Here is a 13,589-nt window from a genome sequence, read left to right as displayed (position 1 = left end):
GAGGAATGCAGAAGGGTTCTTTTCCTGCTAATAAGTTAGGAATTGTCAAGAGTTTTTGATTGCTTCAAAGTCAGAGCTTTGTTCTTACACACAGTTCTCACACCAATAATAGCCACGTATAATCATCCCAAGGAGATGCCACAGATTGCCACTGATTGGTTCATTGAAATACTGACATGAGATCTAACAGAGGAAGGCCACTGTATTTATAAATATTCATTTAAAGTGGATAACCATTAGCACTAATTCTACTGTCAGATCAAACAATGCAAATTGTAAATCTTACATGTTCTCATTATTAGTGGTTCTGACATTTCCCCTGTCCTTTCTACTGTTGTTTATCTGTCTGAATTAGTTGGGCACAATTCTGGTTCAGCTTGCTTTTTCCCACTGTGCTTTTTTTAGTGAATTTCAAGAATTCAGAAAAAAATAATGCTAGAAATGTTCTGTTTTGTAGTAGTATAATTATATATTTTATTTTATCCATCTCCTGTATGATGCTGAGACTATAACAAATTCTATCTGTGACCCAACATGTTCGGATAGAAGAATGTAATGATATACAGTGTGTATGTGTATTGTCTCTGGTTGAGCCCCATAGCAGCCCTCACAGTGCTGTGCTTTGTATTGGTAGCTAGAAAGGTGGTGCTAACACACCAGTGTTTTGACTACTGCTGAGCAGTGCTCACACAGCATCCAGGCTCTCTCTCCAACCTCACCACCACCACCACCTCACCAGTAGGCTGGGAGTGGGCAAGATCTTGGGAGGAGATGTAGCCAGGACAGCTGATACAAAGTGGCCAATGGGATATTCTATACCATATGACGTTGTGCTCAGATATAAAAGCTAAGAGAAAGGAGGAGGAAGTGGGGACATCATTACTTTTTTACAACATTTGTCTTCCAGAGCAGCCACTACATGTACCGAAGCCCTGCTTCCTGGGTCAGTGGCCAAACATCACCTGCTGATGGAAAGTAGAGAATAACATCTTTTGTTTTCCTTTGCTTCCACACATGCAACTTCTGCTATTGCTTCATTAAACTGCCTTTTTTCTTGACCCACAAGGGGGTTTCCCATCTTATTTTCTCCCTCCTCCCCGCACTTTGCTGAGTAGAGTGATAGAGCAGCTTGGTGGGCACCTGGCATCCAGCCAAGTCAACCCACCACAGTAAGCCATGAATTCTTAATTGGCATATGCTTCACAGAATGGTTGAGGTTGGAAGAAACAGCTGGAGATCTTCTATTCCAATTCCCTGTTCAAAGCACAGTCATCTAGAGGAGGTTTCTCAGAGCCATGTCTAGTCAGGTTTTGAATATCTCCAAGACTGGAGACTCCAAAACCTCTCTGGGCAAACTGTTCCAGTGTTCAATCACCCTCTGTTAAAGAAAATGTATTTTGAATTAGTAAATGTAAAGTGCTGAAGCTGCTAAATGGTAGAACCAGGCCTCATCCCTTGTATAGCCCTAATCCAAGGCTGGTTTAAAACTTTGTCAAGTTAATCAGTAGGAGAATAGAAAACAATATATGATCAATCTGTGTACACACGTGCTCTCAGAAACGCAGGGTTTTTTAGAAAAAATAGTATATGTGAACAGGAATTGCTTGTTCAAAGACTAAGTGTGCTTGAAGGATTGTGTGAGTTAAAGCAGACAGAAAGAAGATCGCGATCCGAGGAGGACCTTGGAACCGAGGCAGAGACTGGAATTGAATAGATGAATCAACTGGGACAGGGTCAGGTGATGGATTCACAGAACTGACAAGACCAAAGGAAACTTCTAAAAACTTCGGACATTGACTAACGATTTTATAAGTGTATATAAGCTGTGCTGTATCCCTTTGTTCTCTGCCACTCACTGAGGTGGTGGCCCAACTGAGCTGTGATTAAAGCAAGCCTAGTGGTACCCACATCTGTGTGAATTTTTCCTTTAACAGATGGTGACCCAGATGGGACACTAGGATGCAAGAGAAAGGAGTCAGGAATCTCTTCTGGACATACCCGTTACCAACGCTCTACTGCTGGCAACTAGGTGAGATCAACTGATGAGACTTGGACACGGGTAATTCCAGACACAGACCTGAAAGTACTCTTGTGTTTAAATTTGCATACTGGTGAGTAAGTTAAGAAATTTGATAAGAATGGAAAGTACACCCAGCGTTGAAAGGGGGACACCCCTTGCTGAGGTTTTAGAGAATTGGAAAAAGATATCTCTGGCACAGGCTTTGCAGGAACGAAAATTGATTATTTTGTGCCAGGAGGAATGGCCATTTCTGACTCATACTAGAGGAGGAGGACCAATGGATGTGTAGCCTCCTAAAGGAACTTTTAAGCCTCATAAACAGTAACTTTTGAGAATTATTTTAGAAGACTCTGGTGGCCAGGATATTGATTATTGTTATGTATGGTATAAGTGGGCACAGCAAAGACGTAAATCACCTAAAACAAAGGTAAGCTTACTTCCCTCCACCCCAGAGGCAGAGGAAACTAACCTTCCCACTGCAGGACTGTATCCTTTGAGGCTGGAATACATTCCTAACCCTAGAGCAGGATCCAGAGCTCCTCCAGAGGGTCAGTCACTGCGGTAATGAGAGATGAACCCTGGAAACAGGGAGGTTTGGTTGCTTGGCAGAGTAAAATGCTGAGATTGAGAGATGATGCTGAAAGATGTGCACAAATGTTATCTAGAATTTTTACAGATTATACTCCCAGCTGGAATGATATGAAACCTCTACTGAGAGAATTATTCCAAATGGAAGAGAGGGAAAGAATTTTTCAAAAAGATAGAAAAATTGCTCAAAGAAGACAAGGACTTAATCCTTGGCCTGAACAAGATCCTAATTGACAGTCTCAATTAAATTCTAATACTTTAGTATGTTTTCATTGTGGAGATTCAGGACATATGCAATGGGAATGCCCACTTTGCTCAACAGTCTCAGAACAAGGATCGACACCCCCACATCATCCACATCCTCATTCACAATAGACTGCGGCGAATGAAGAGACGGGACGCAGCTTGATGCAAGCAAATGTCAATTTATTGTACAGAAGCACGAGGTTTTATACACTTTCAGAAGCTGCGCGTTTTAAACTAATTGGTTCTTGAAGCTAAGCCTTGCATACTAGGCAATCCCTGATTGGTGGTTAACTACCAGCAACTAACCACAAGGTGTTACCTTTCCTTGGCACCAACCTTGGCGCCATCCGTCTCCCACTCCCCTGTGCTCTGTAAACATGCCCCATCATGTTAATTGTTGTCTAGACAAGCTCGAGCACATTCCCCTCAGCTAACTGATTGCCACGCATGGTCCTAGTTTCCAGCCGCTCCTGCATCTCCCCCTTCCTGTTGCACAAAAGAACCCCTGAAACCGAGCAAAAAAAAGGCACAAGTAATAGAACAAATAAAAAACCAACTAAGACATATTATCAATGTCAAAATAACCCACTGTCTTTGTTTCGTATAATTTTACAATTTCCCCTTTTTGTTTTTGAACAGCTAGTACCAGGTTTGCCATGTTCTGCAGGGCCCTTGCAAACATGACAGCAACCAAGGCAATAGCAAAAAACAATACTGCCAATTGAGTGAATGGATGCCAAAAAAGGCTGGAATTTTCTCAGATTTTGATAACATGTTGCTGCAATGGGGCGCCTAAAATCCACGCAGCACATACCATCAAAATCCTCACAGCCATGTCCCTGAACCAACAACAAAAAGCAGTGGCAATTTTGACTCACATTCTGAACTGCCTACCAAACAAGGTGATTTAACTCTTTAATGCTTTCCCTGCTGTTACTCTGGATAAGAGAAGAACTGCTGCAATACGTTCCCATCATAGCCTCCTACTACATTAGCATCTACAGAAAGACAATTATTGACAAAGTGTAAACAATATCAGCTTCTTTTGGATTAACATTATACATAGGTGGAAGGGCACACCAAACAAGAATTGGTTCAGTCAAAAAGTTCAAAACATCGCATGCCTTCTCTGAACATACCTCTGGGGTCATTCCCTTCATTCCCTCTCTTTTTTATGCAAAGAGAAACACTTTTACCATAACAGAGAAGCCCCTATTTACATCTGAGCCCGGACACAAACCAAACCGCAGCTGTATGCTCCACCAGGCTCAGGGCAGAAATCATTCATGTAGTTACATAGCTATGTATCTCTACAAGTATGCAGACACCTATTAAACACTAGATAACCATGTTTATCTTTCCTAGTCTCCTTCACAATACCCAGCTGTTCTCTCATCTCTTGTTAGGTCAAATATTCTCCAGTTTCCTCTCCTATATCTCTCTTCAGACATTCTCTATCCTCCTCTTTTTTGCTTGTTAATTGCGAGGAGGCAAAGGGTGTGTGTAGCTGGGTGACCATGACCTGATTTATGTTACGATCAACTAAATACTGAATACAGGAAAAAAAAAAAAGGTATGGGAGACATAAGGCAAACATCAATAAGGTGGTTAAAGATAATTATAATAAATCCTGTAATACTTTTGAGTCATGGCCCAAAGTTTCCCAGCCGTGAGAAGAGACCAAAGGCATCCCGCCCCTGGCTCTGTTGCAGATCTTTGTTTTAAGGCTTTTGAGTTTTGTATACTTTTGTAAATTAATTCACAGTGGTCACTCAGATTCACGTAACACATCCTATCAAAGTCTTCACACTTGTGTCCCTGTGCTAATAATAAAAATCAAAAGCAACTCGGTTCTGTAGCAACATAAGATGGACAGAATCAACATCTGTTAATAAGCCAGAAAAAAAAAAAGAATAGTATTTGTAGTATTACTTTGTTTAGCAAGCTAGCAGCCTAATTTACTAAGCAAGTTAAGAGGGTGTACTATTCTTACAGAAGAGATTAGAGAAGCAAAAATCTGTTATGCTGCATTCCAGAACTCAGCCTGAGAATTACAGTCTGCTGTGAGTTCTGCGTTACAATCACTTGACACATGTTGGGGTTGCGATTGTGAAAGTTGCCCGTTTACTCTTTTCATTGGCATTATCACAGCCAGTTGTTTTAAAAGCAACCCTTGAGCTTCCTGATGTTCGACTTGTTGCAAAATATTCTGAAGCCAATCAATCAAGTTAGTATTAAAGTTAGTGACTCTCTAGGACCCTGCAAGACTGTGGCAAGACTCCCCCATCCTGACTGCCTTAATAGCCATCTCATTCATTTGCAAACAGTTGTCCCTGGGATACCTTGCCTGAGTCACAGAATCGGCACAGTTAATTGCTCCAGCTAACTGCTCATAGTTAACAGCAATTCCCCGATTAAGGTTTTCAGTCAAGGCCACTACACATAGCTCACAAAAATCAAATAGCCACATCATATACTGTATCAGTTAGTACCATACAAAGCAATAACTTCCAATCATGCAGTGTGAGTGTATAAGGCTCTGCCATCACTTCAAGAAGGGACATAGCAAATGCATTATGAATCCTCCCTTCCCGCACTGCTTTGCTTAACCCTTTAACAGCCTCGTATTGCACAGGCTGCCACTCTGCAGGTTGATTTGTCTGACAAAATACTGAACATGCCCTAGCGACTCCCAAAACCCATCACTTAAGTGTTTCCCACTTGCATTCCTGCCACCGATCCCTCAGACCCCCTTTCACCCTCCCCAAAAATACAATCAATGCATCAGGAGAGACAAGGGGGTGGGGGAAAGGTCTAGCTCCTTTTCCAGATCTATAGGACCTGGATCAAAAGGTTTATCAGTGTCAATGGAATCATTGTCCGAGTTGTCCTGTTCCCGTGCTTGGTCCTGTGTTGTGAGGGTCGCTGCAGTCAGTGACAGAAGCTTTGGGGGCAGAGGATGTGTGGACGGAATCGCCATCACTGACGGTGTCTTGAGAAGAGTCGCACTGTCGGTGGAATTTACAGCTTCCTCTGGTTTAGCACCGCTAGTAGAATTAGTCCACACTTGGCAAAGAGGAGTCAGAATTTGCCACCAAGGTGTTAAATGCATTCCCGACACGGAGTCCCCCTCCGCGGCAGCATCATACAATTGGCTGCTGTATGTACACACTTTCATTCTTTCAAAGTCTCTAAAGTTTCTTGGCTGCTCACCTGTCTCGATGAATACAGGTGTTATCCTCGGGGTTTAGGTTGTCTGCCTGGTCCAGACAGCAAGACGATCGTTCAGCCAAGCCGTCTCCTCCGGAATGCAGCCCTCTTCCACGAGCTGTCTTTTTTCCGTCCTTATTCTTCCAAGGCTTCGGAACACCACCATAGGGGTCACCATTTGAGGAGATTGAGGCACGGACTCCCTGATCTGACTAGAAGACCCTTCATGAGTCCATATACGTCTCTTTCTGGGGACGAAGCCTGATTCCCCATTACGGATTTCCCACAGCTCACCCCTCAACTCCGGAGGGATTTCAGGCCGGCTCCTGCTTCCTTTCAGCAGATCATTCAAAGTTCTGTGGGATTCACTGCATGTCGCTCATACAGGCGATTCGAGAGCCCTTCACGTTAGATCCTTAAACGCATCACGTCGGGGTCACCAATTTGTGGCGAATGAAGAGACGGGACACAGCTTGATGCAAGCAAATGTCAATTTATTGTACAGAAGCACGAGGTTTTATACACTTTCAGAAGCTGCGCGTTTTAAACAGATTGGTTCTTGAAGCTAAGCCTTGCATACTAGGCAATCCCTGATTGGTGGTTAACTGCCAGCAATTAACAGCAAGGTGTTACCTTTCCTTGGCGCTATCCTTGGCGCCATCCGTCTCCCACTCCCCTGTGCTCTGTAAACATGCCTCATCATGTTAATTGTTGTCTAGACAAGCTCGAGCACATTCCCCTCAGCTAACTGATTGCCACGCGTGGTCCTAATTTCCAGCCCGCTCCTGCAATAGACGAATAAGATTATCGAGGAACTGCTGAGAGATGAATCTGGAAGGAATAGAGGTAAATGAGTACGGACAAATTACTGCAAAGGTAAATGGAATTCTTTCTGGTTTTTTTAGTAGATATTGGAGCAACATTATCATTGTTGATTTATGAGATACCTCAATTATCAGAAAAAAAAGTTATTGTTAAAGGGGTAGTAGGCAAGGAGGTGAAATACCTTTCTACACCCCTTCCAAGTGTTTTAGCTGGAAAAATTGCATGGGGAAGATTCGTAATTTCTCCTAATTCCTCTATATCATTATTAGGGAGATATCTTTTGCAGGAATTTGGTACTCAGGTATCTCTAGTGCCTGACGGGATTTGGTTAATCCTTATGGGTTCTGAAATTGTGCATGTTTTAAAAAATGAAGAACCTAATTTTGAAATAACATTGGGATTGGAAGCAGTTCCCTGAGAATTGTGGAGTACCTCAAGTGAGGATGTAAGATTATTGCTATTGGCAGAGCCGGTGGTAATAAAACAAAGGGAGAGACTCCCTCCTCTATTAAACAATATCCTATTGTTGCTGAAGCAGTCCCAAGCATTGAAAAAACAACTTGAATTTTTCCTGAAAAAAAAAAGGAATTCTCAGAGAATGCCAAAGCCCTTATAATACCCCAATTTTACCTGTAAGCAAGCACAGAATAGATAAAGATGGGAATCCAGAGTACAGATTTGTTCAGGATCTCCGTGCAGTAAATGAGCATGTTATCTCACCTCACCCGATAGTTCCAGAGCCTAATTTAATACTTACTCAGATACCACCATGGGCAAACTATTCTAATGATCTTAAAGACTTAAATTTTCCAGGAAATTCTACTTTGTTTCAGTATGTGGATGATCTTTTTAGCTAGTCATACAGAAGAAGACATACCTGTGTATACTACTTGCAAAAAAGGGACACTGTGCATCTCTATCCAAATTACAACTTTGTCTACAACAGCTTATTATTCTTGTACTCTAGATCCAGTAATTAAAGGAACTCCCCTTTGTATATGGGCTATAGCAACTGCTGCTGAGTTAGTGGAAAGAGCTCAGACTACTGTCCTGGGACACCCCCTGACAGTATGTGTACCCCATGAAGTGGAAATACTTTTGAAACAATATGCAGAAAAAGTGCTTTCTCCACAAAGGGCACATCGATATGAAGTAGTGCTTTTACCTGCAGACAATGTGAAACTTGAAAGATGTAATAACCTTAATCCAGCTACCTTAATGCCACTACCTACAGAGGGAGAAAAAGATGATCACAATTGTGAACAAGTAGTAACCACAACAAGTAAGCTGTGAGACGATTTAACAGATGAACCTTTAGATAAACCAGGTTTGAATCTTTACAGATGGATCATCATACTATGAAGACGGCTGGTGCTGCACTGGATATGCAGTTACCGCAGAGACTCAAGTTTTATTGGCCAGACCTTTATCTCCCAATCTAGGTGCACAAGTTGCAGAAATTTTTGCTCTCACTGAGGCTGCAAAATATGCACTTGGACTGCGAGTTAACCTTTACATGGACTCTAAATATGCATTTGGAGTTTGTCACGCTACAGGCATGCTATGGAAAGAGCGTGGGTTTCTTACCTCCTCAGGTAAGACCACAGCACATGGAACTTTAATTAAAGGATCGTTAGAGGCAATACAACAGCCCATGGAATTGGCAGTAATTTATGTAAAGTCTCATACCAACCACTGAGACAGTGTATCTCAAGGAAATGCCTTGTTTGATCAAGCAGCAAAAGCTGCTGCACAGCAAGTGATTTGAACAATGACTGATTCTGACTGAACAGGATAAGGCTGAACTACCAGTTGTAACTCATCTCCATGAAGACCTACCTGAAGAAGAAAGACAAACCTGGGAGAAACTGGGAGCACAATAATGTGATGAACAGTAACTATTAGGAAGTAAACCACTACTTCCAAAGAGGTATTTATTACCTATCACTCACTGGCAGCATGACAGATCTCAGAGGACCAGAAAGTATTGCTTTCAAAATCCAGCAGTTGTGGGCAGCGCCTGGAATTTATGCAACAGCCAAAAGAATTTGTGAGAACTGTTGACTATGTAAAGAATATGCCTCTTTAAGAATGAAGACACTGCTGGGAAAGCGACATCCAGTGACATATCCTTTTCAAAAGCTTCAGACTGATCATGCCGAAATGCCTAAAGTAATGGGGTTCACATACCTCCTTGTTATTGTTGATCAATTTTCAGGGTGAGCGGAAGCTTTCCCTTCTCAGAAAAATGACTCAAAAGTAGTTGTTAAAGCTCTCTTGAAGGAAATTATTCCTAGATATGGCATTCCAGAGGTAACTGGAACCAGCGCCTCGTTCTCGACCTGCCCCCGCCAGGGGGCGCCTCTCGCCTACAAACCGCGCCGCGTTCTCATCCTCCTCCTCCTCCTCCTTCTTCTCCGCCGGGCAAGCTCAGTCGGCAGCCTCTGCACTGCGAGGTCCAGCCAACTCGGGCGAATCGCCAGAGCCCCGGCGCGGCAAAGTCCCTTCAGTCCCTTCTGGCCACCCTGTCCGGACTGCGCGGCCGGGCTGAGGAGGGGGGCGGCGGCATCAGCGAGGGGGGCGGCTCCCCCGTCTCTCCCTCCCTCCCTCCAGCTCCCAGGCAGGACAAGCAAGCCAGCACCAGTGGGAAGCGCGCGCACCATCATGTCAAAAAAAAGAACAATTGACTCCGAGTGCGGGGTGTTCCAAGAAGTGGACTTCTGATTATTTTTTCACCGGAGTACAAAGAGCGAGCTGTTTGTCTGATATGCCAGAATTCAGTGTCTGTGTCAAAGGAATACAATTTGCGTTGACACTATGAAACTCAACATAAAGGTAAATATGATTCTTTGGTCGGACAAGTGAGAAAAGATAAAATATTAAGACTGAAACATGGATTGACAACTCAGCAAAGTACGTTTGTGAAGCAAAAGCAGCTCAATATGTCATCACTTCGAGCAAGCTATCAAGTTGCCAAGCTCGTAGCGCGCACTCGCAGAGCATTCACAGAGGGAGAATTTGTTAAAGAATGCCTCCTTTCTGTGGCCAAAGAGATGTGTCCAGAGAAGGCGAATTTATTTAGTATAGTGAGTCTTTCAGGACCTACAATTACACGAAGGACTGAAGAAATGGGGGGAAATTTGAATCTGCAGTTGCAAAACTCCTCAAAAAAACTTTGCTATTTCTCATTGGCACTCGACGAAAGCAATGATGTTTGTGATTCTGCACAACTTCTAATTTTCATTCGTGGGACAAATGATTCTTTCGAAGTCACAAAGGAGCTTGCTGCACTGAAAAGCACCAAAGGAACAACTACAGGAGAGGATATCTCTGAGAAAGTTTGCCAAACTATGAATGATTTGGAGCTGGACTGGGGTAAACTATTCAATGTGACAAATGATGGTGCTTCTAGCATGGACGGCTCCATGAAAGGAGTGGTTGCACACATTAACAAAGAGATGGACAAACGCAGCCATTCACATCCAATAGCCATACACCACATCATCCACCAACAAGCCCTGTGTTGTAAATCACTGAAGCTGGACTCTGGCATGAAAATTGTGCTTTCTTGTGTTAACTTCATTAGAGCTCCTGCACTAAAACACAGACAGTGTCAGGAATTTCTGTCTGAGCTAAATGTTGCCTATGAAGATATTCTGTACCACACAGAAGTCCGTTGGCTGAGTCGAGGGACAGTTTTGAAATGATTTTATGACTTATTTCCACAGGTTTATGATTTTGTGCTTTCTAAAAACAAAGAAGTACCAGAGATCAAAGATGCAGAATTTGCCACCAAGGTGTTAAATGCATTCCCGTTGCGGAGTCCCCCTCCATGGCAGCATCATACAATCGTCTGCTGACCGCTTTAATTTCTTTCAAAGTTTCTAAAATCAACCACATTGCAGAGAATTTAGCACTTTCTTCAGAGCCTGAACTAATGTCCTCCCACAGTGCCACGCCAATCTTTTCCCAAGTGGCTAGTTCAAAGGCTGCTCTCACTGAAAGGATTAATCCATGCTGCCGAGCCCATGACAGCAACCTCTTCAGGCCTCCCTCATCATAAGATAACTCTCTCTTAGAGAGGATATGTTGGAGCTTAACTACTGCCACTTCTTCTTTGCTTAGTGTGGACCCCATCTCCTCCCCGACCGCTCACCTGATCAGGGCGAGATTCCAACGGTTGCGCTCGAGCGTCTTCCCAGGCACCAGGGTAGCGCCTGCTACGGTCGGCTTCTTCCGCCCCCTCTGAGCCGTCTCTTCGCTCCAGGAAGCATGGACGAGAGGGTCCCTGTTTGAGTGCCACTTGTTGACGTGGAAGGTTCGAACACAACTTATACGACCAATGTGATCAAGTTAGTGCCACTTTATTAAGGGATACACAGCAATGTATACACTAGCACAAACACACACATTGCTTCTAGATTGCTAATAGGCTAAAGCTGCTTGTCTATTCACTCTCCTGCACTCTATGATTGGTCACGGCGTGGTATCCATGCTCCTCGCCTACATTCTGTTTTGACATTCTATTTTCTTATTTTTCAGTCCAACTCCTTTATCTCTTTCCCACGTACGCAGTTCCTTAATAGTCCAACTTTCTTATCTCTCTGCCAGTACACAATTTCTTTGTCTCCCTTGGCCTTGCATATGTCCTTCACAACAGCTGCAGCTTGTTACAGCTTCTGCCTACTTGGCCTGCTATTACAACAAAGTTACTTGGTCTGGATTGCTTATAATATGCCCATTGTCTTCTAGCCACTCCACATAAGTCCATGCCTGAGCAGGCACTCTCGGAGTGTCTGTGGCCATGGTTATGTCTGTGCTGCAGAAGGTATGCTTCTGAAGGAATTGTGGCCCAAGGACAAGTTCATGTTGGAGAAGGCACACCTTGAAGCATCAGTGGCTGTACATGAGTTCATGCTGGAGCACCGCAAAGTGTGTGGTCATGAATAAGCCCACGACAGAGCAGGTACAGCCCTGGAGGGATTGTGGCCAGGGATAAGGCCATGATAGAGCTGATTTACTTCTGAAGGGACTGTGTCTGTGTGTAAGGCCACGCTAGAGCAGGTAGGTCTATGGTCATGGCCCATGGATAAGGCCACGTTGGAACAGGTTTACCTCAAAATGACTGTGACTGTGGATGAATCTGTGCCGCAGCAGGGATAACCCTGGAGAGACTGTGGCTCGTAGCTGAGGCTCCACTTGGAGCAGGTACAACCCTAAGGGACAGCAGTCTGTGGATAAGTCCAAGCCAGAGCAGGGGCAAGGGGAGGAGTTCATTGCAATGTTAAACCCTATGGGCTGGTCCAAAGGGTCCAGAGGTGGAGATTGTAATAGATATACCTTTAAATTGTTGTAACCCATGATTTGAGTTTCATGTTGTAGGAATGACTGTAGCAGCAACCACCTGAACCATTGGAGGACAAGCCTTACAAGAAGCAGTGACCTGACCTGAGCCGGCTTTGATGCCCGATAACCCCATACAACACACAACCTCTCATCTCCTGAGTGACCACCATAAGACATTGTGTTCATAGGCTAAATGAACTCAATGGATATTTTATGGACATTTTGTGGACATTTTATAGACATTTTTACAAGGGTGTGCATAGACTAGGGGAATGATATCAGTGTATTATATCAAAGGATGGGAAGGGTGATGGTGGTTAATGAGGTTGTATTGGAAAGTGTGGCATGACATAAATGGTATGGATAAGGACTGGATAGTGTCCTGGTTTCAGCTGCGATAGATTTAGTTTTCTTCTTAGTAGCTAGTACAGTGCTGTGCTTTGGATTTGGTGTGAGAACAATGTTGATAGGACACTGAGGTTATTAGTTGTTGCTGGGTGATTTTTTTACTAAGTCAAGGACTTTTCAGTTCCTTGGGCCCTGCCAGCCAGAGGGCTGGAGAGGCACAGGAAATTGGGAGGGGACACAGCCAGGGCAGGTGATCCAAACTAGCCAAAGGGATATTCCATACCATATGACATCATTAACTCTATCCCAGCTGAAACCAGGACACAATCAGTGCTAATAATAGCATAAATGGTAACAACCAATAGGGAGTTTGATCAGGTCCTGATCACAAGTGGTGTTCCTCAGGGCTCAGTATTGGGGCCAGTTCTGTTTAATATCTTTATCAGTGCCTGGGCGAAGGGATCAAGTGCACCCTCAGTAACTTTGCAGATGACACCATACTGGGCAGGAGTGTTGATCTGCTTGAGGGTAGTTTGGCTCTACAGAGGGATCTGGACCGGCTGGATCAATGGGCCGAGGCCAACTGTATGAAGTTCAACAAGGCTTAGTGCCAGGTCCTCCACTTGGGTCACAACAACTTCATGCAATGCTACAAGCTTGGGGAAGGATGGCTGGAAAGCTGCCTGGCAGAAAAGGACCTGGGGGTGCTGGTTGACAGCCAGCTGAATATGAGCCAGCAGTGTGCCCAGGTGGCCAAGAAGGCCAATAGCATCCTGGCTTGTATTCGGGCATAGTGTGACTGGCAGGACTAGGGAAGTGATTGTCCCCTTGTACTCAGCACTGGTGAGGCCGCACCTCAAATACAGTGTTCAGTTTTGGGCCCCTCACTACAAGAAAGACATTGAGGTGCTGCAGCGTGTCCAAAGAAGAGCAATGAAGCTGGTGAAGGGCCTAGACAACAAGTCTTATGAGGAGCGGCTGAGAGAACTGGGCTTGCTTAGTCTGG

This window comes from Falco peregrinus, chromosome W (genome assembly GCF_023634155.1).
Source record: "Falco peregrinus isolate bFalPer1 chromosome W, bFalPer1.pri, whole genome shotgun sequence".
Lineage (NCBI taxonomy): Eukaryota > Metazoa > Chordata > Aves > Falconiformes > Falconidae > Falco > Falco peregrinus.
This window is presented reverse-complemented; position numbering follows the sequence as displayed.